Source organism: Schistocerca piceifrons, unplaced genomic scaffold (genome assembly GCF_021461385.2).
Source record: "Schistocerca piceifrons isolate TAMUIC-IGC-003096 unplaced genomic scaffold, iqSchPice1.1 HiC_scaffold_1275, whole genome shotgun sequence".
Taxonomy (NCBI): domain Eukaryota; kingdom Metazoa; phylum Arthropoda; class Insecta; order Orthoptera; family Acrididae; genus Schistocerca; species Schistocerca piceifrons.
The window spans coordinates 82,501-87,500 of NW_025727097.1; the positions used below are offsets into that span (position 1 = coordinate 82,501).

At 53.9% G+C, this 5,000-nt stretch overlaps 1 non-coding gene across 1 annotated transcript in view; it reads right to left on the reverse strand.

Moving 5' to 3' along the window:
* Positions 1-994, reverse strand: part of LOC124731231 — a 1,909-nt gene extending 915 nt beyond the window's left edge. The window contains exon 1 of the ribosomal RNA XR_007008213.1: positions 1-994. This exon is cut by the window's left edge and continues 915 nt beyond it. This is a non-coding gene — a ribosomal RNA (small subunit ribosomal RNA).
* Between the last annotated feature and the right edge of the window lie 4,006 nt (positions 995-5,000).

The window sequence follows — 5,000 nt, forward strand, 5'->3', positions numbered from 1 at the left end:
ACGTCGCAATACGAATGCCCCCGCCTGTCCCTATTAATCATTACCTCGGGTTCCGAAAACCAACAAAATAGAACCGAGGTCCTATTCCATTATTCCATGCACACAGTATTCAGGCGGGCTTGCCTGCTTTAAGCACTCTAATTTGTTCAAAGTAAACGTGCCGGCCCACCGAGACACTCAATAAAGAGCACCCTGGTAGGATTTCAACGGGGTCCGCCTCGGGACGCACGAGCACGCACGGGGCGGTCGCACGCCTTCGGCTCGCCCCACCGGCAGGACGTCCCACGATACATGCCAGTTAAACACCGACGGGCGGTGAACCAACAGCGTGGGACACAAATCCAACTACGAGCTTTTTAACCGCAACAACTTTAATATACGCTATTGGAGCTGGAATTACCGCGGCTGCTGGCACCAGACTTGCCCTCCAATAGATACTCGTTAAAGGATTTAAAGTGTACTCATTCCGATTACGGGGCCTCGGATGAGTCCCGTATCGTTATTTTTCGTCACTACCTCCCCGTGCCGGGAGTGGGTAATTTGCGCGCCTGCTGCCTTCCTTGGATGTGGTAGCCGTTTCTCAGGCTCCCTCTCCGGAATCGAACCCTGATTCCCCGTTACCCGTTACAACCATGGTAGGCGCAGAACCTACCATCGACAGTTGATAAGGCAGACATTTGAAAGATGCGTCGCCGGTACGAGGACCGTGCGATCAGCCCAAAGTTATTCAGAGTCACCAAGGCAAACGGACCGGACGAGCCGACCGATTGGTTTTGATCTAATAAAAGCGTCCCTTCCATCTCTGGTCGGGACTCTGTTTGCATGTATTAGCTCTAGAATTACCACAGTTATCCAAGTAACGTGGGTACGATCTAAGGAACCATAACTGATTTAATGAGCCATTCGCGGTTTCACCTTAATGCGGCTTGTACTGAGACATGCATGGCTTAATCTTTGAGACAAGCATATGACTACTGGCAGGATCAACCAGGGAGCTGCGTCAACTAGAGCTGAGCAGCCGGCCGCCCGGGAGTGTGTCCCGGGGGCCCGCGCGAACACGCAAGCGTCCGCTCAATCATTCTGCAAACAGGAGGAGGCTGAGCTCCCCTGCACAATACACCTCGAAACCCTCTCAGGTCCCGGCGGCGCGCAGCGCCGTCCCAAGTACTTGGTCGGGTTCGAGAGAGGCGCAATCGCCCGGAGTTAGGCGAGTAGACGCTTTCGGTGCGACCACCCGTGCTCCCAACTGAGCTTGCCGCTGCCGACAGAGGCCCGGGAGCGTGCTGTCGTGGCATTGCCGGCGGGAGACAACACGCGCCACCTACGGTGACCGGCAGCTCCAACGCCAGCGCCACAGAAGGACAAAAGCCCCACTTGGGTGCCGAAGCGAACTCTCCCAGCACAGCGCACACGCCAACACATCCGCACAGCTGCGATACAAACCACCAGCGAGAACCGCTGGGGCGACCGAGCAGCAGACGGCGTCGCGGCGCCGAGCGCCGGGCGGCGGCGCATCCTCAACGCACACAGTCCTCAATCGGACCAGCACACTGCAGATGTCCACCGCGCTTCGCACCGGGCCCGCGAGGACCTACTTTGGCCGCACGGCGCCGCGCGCAGGGTGCGCCGGCGCGCAGCTGCGACGCCTGCCGCGTCCGTCGGCCGGCGCGCCTGCCACTGGCCGCCCCCACCAGCCGGCTGTAGCGCGTGCGCCCACGCACCGCGCGGCCAGCACGCCGGGAGGCGCCCCCTCACCGGCCGGGGACGGTCCCACCCAGCCACCGCCGCGTATCGCTTCACACCCAGATGCCGTTCAGTTTCGTCGGCATGGTGGGTATCGCTGGAACAACCGGTTAGTACCTCAACCTATCGTCGCCATCACCGATTCACCCCTAGCGAGAACAACCGCACCACAACGGGTTACCATTTCTTCATTTGCGTAACTTCACCAGAAAACGTAGGCGTCCATCGCCATTTGCAACTTCAACCATTATTGCATGCCTGTGTCAGGTGTCACGCCACACTACGTCTGCCCACATACACGCAACAAAATGTGCACGCCTAGACAATACGTGGAAGGTGGCCCCCGTACGTATGCGATGTCCATTGCTCGAACGACTGTCAACCGGCTTCTGTAGCATGTCGCAGATATGGAACGCGCTGCACCATGCCATCACGGTGTGTGAGGAGAGACGACTAGGTCCGAATACATCAACAGACAGCTCATGCTGATCGCCATCCACGGCGTCCGTTCCTCCCACACGTCTCTATGGCGTACCACACTGCAATCCAGCTCTCATAGGGAGACGACACGTAGCTGCGTGCACAATATTTGCACTGTATGGTCCGCCGTTTTTGGGCGCAGTCGTTGTACGGTCACACATGTGCCACGATGTATCATTCAGTACATAAGGACGAATGTGCAGTACAGATTGTGGTTCACGCGTACGACATCAGCGGACAGTTGACACAGGCCGCACCACAACGTAGCCTGCGTACGTCGCATGCGAAGGGCATTGAACATGCAAACTTGTCACCAACCACCTTGCGAAGGCAGGGGGCAAGGTGGGGACGTGGGGAGAGGTGGGGGGGGGGGGGGGGCGGCATGTACGCCCTGCTGCCATCCACATTACAGTGTACAGCAGGAGCATGTGGAAAGTCAGCAAGACTTGCAAGGTGTTTAACATGAAGCGATACACAGGGGAGCGGGCAGTGCGAGTAGCGAACTATATTGCGAGGGTTGCGGGTGGGCAACACTACACTAATTGAACGAGTCGTATAACAATTACAGAGCAGGTTTAGGCGACAACGTGGGTTACGATAGGCGACAACGTGGGTTACGTTAGGGGACAACGTGGGTTACGTTAGGGGACAACGTGGGTTACGTTAGGGGACAACGTGGGTTACGTTAGGGGACAACGTGGGTTACGTTAGGGGACAACGTGGGTTACGTTAGGGGACAACGTGGGTTACGTTAGGGGACAACGTGGGTTAGGTTAAGGCACAACATGGGTTAGGTTAAGGCACAACATGGGTTAGGTTAAGGCACAACATGGGTTAGGTTAAGGCACAACATGGGTTAGGTTAAGGCACAACATGGGTTAGGTTACGGCACAACATGGGTTAGGTTAAGGCACAACATGGGTTAGGTTAGGGGACAACATGGGTTAGGTTAGGGGACAACATGGGTTAGGTTAAGGCACAACATGGGTTAGGTTAAGGCACAACATGGGTTAGGTTAGGGGACAACATGGGTTAGGTTAGGGCACAACATGGGTTAGGTTAGGGGACAACATGGGTTAGGTTAGGGGACAACATGGGTTAGGTTAGGGGACAACATGGGTTAGGTTAGGGGACAACATGGGTTAGGTTAGGGGACAACATGGGTTAGGTTAGGGGACAACATGGGTTAGGTTAGGGGACAACATGGGTTAGGTTAGGGGACAACATGGGTTAGGTTAAGGCACAACATGGGTTAGGTTAGGGGACAACATGGGTTAGGTTAGGGGACAACATGGGTTAGGTTAGGGGACAACATGGGTTAGGTTAGGGGACAACATGGGTTAGGTTAGGGGACAACATGGGTTAGGTTAAGGCACAACATGGGTTAGGTTAGGGCACAACATGGGTTAGGTTAGGGCACAACATGGGTTAGGTTAGGGCACAACATGGGTTAGGTTAGGGGACAACATGGGTTAGGTTAGGGGACAACATGGGTTAGGTTAGGGGACAACATGGGTTAGGTTAGGGGACAACATGGGTTAGGTTAGGGGACAACATGGGTTAGGTTAGGGGACAACATGGGTTAGGTTAGGGGACAACATGGGTTAGGTTAGGGGACAACATGGGTTAGGTTAGGGGACAACATGGGTTAGGTTAGGGGACAACATGGGTTAGGTTAAGGCACAACATGGGTTAGGTTAAGGCACAACATGGGTTAGGTTAGGGGACAACATGGGTTAGGTTAGGGGACAACATGGGTTAGGTTAGGGGACAACATGGGTTAGGTTAAGGCACAACATGGGTTAGGTTAGGGGACAACATGGGTTAGGTTAAGGCACAACATGGGTTAGGTTAGGGGACAACATGGGTTAGGTTAGGGGACAACATGGGTTAGGTTAAGGCACAACATGGGTTAGGTTAAGGCACAACATGGGTTAGGTTAAGGCACAACATGGGTTAGGTTAGGGGACAACATGGGTTAGGTTAGGGGACAACTTGGGTTAGGTTAGGGGACAACATGGGTTAGGTTAAGGCACAACATGGGTTAGGTTAAGGCACAACATGGGTTAGGTTAGGGGACAACATGGGTTAGGTTAGGGGACAACATGGGTTAGGTTAGGGGACAACATGGGTTAGGTTAAGGCACAACATGGGTTAGGTTAGGGGACAACATGGGTTAGGTTAAGGCACAACATGGGTTAGGTTAGGGGACAACATGGGTTAGGTTAGGGGACAACATGGGTTAGGTTAAGGCACAACATGGGTTAGGTTAAGGCACAACATGGGTTAGGTTAAGGGACAACATGGGTTAGGTTAGGGGACAACTTGGGTTAGGTTAGGGGACAACATGGGTTAGGTTAAGGCACAACATGGGTTAGGTTAAGGCACAACATGGGTTAGGTTAAGGTACAACATGGGTTAGGTTAAGGTACAACATGGGTTAGGTTAGGTTACACGTTGTTGTAAGGAAAGGTGTGGGGGGGGGGGGGGGGCGGGGCGGCAGGTTCGTTGATAGTGATTATAGTAAGTGAATGCTTGTGACATGATGAGATTTGTCACGTCAGGATGCACCTTTGGCTTATTAGAGGCGGCGCTCCAATTCTATGCTTGTGTCAGACCTGTGTCTTTGACTCATGTCATTGTTTGTGCGCTGTGACAGGAGGTACTATTGTGATGTTGGGTGCACCGTTGTATAGGACATGTGTGGGTGTTGGTGCCTTATCTGCGCAATGGTGGATGTCGAAAGGGTGGGATATTCTATTTTCCGCATGGACCTC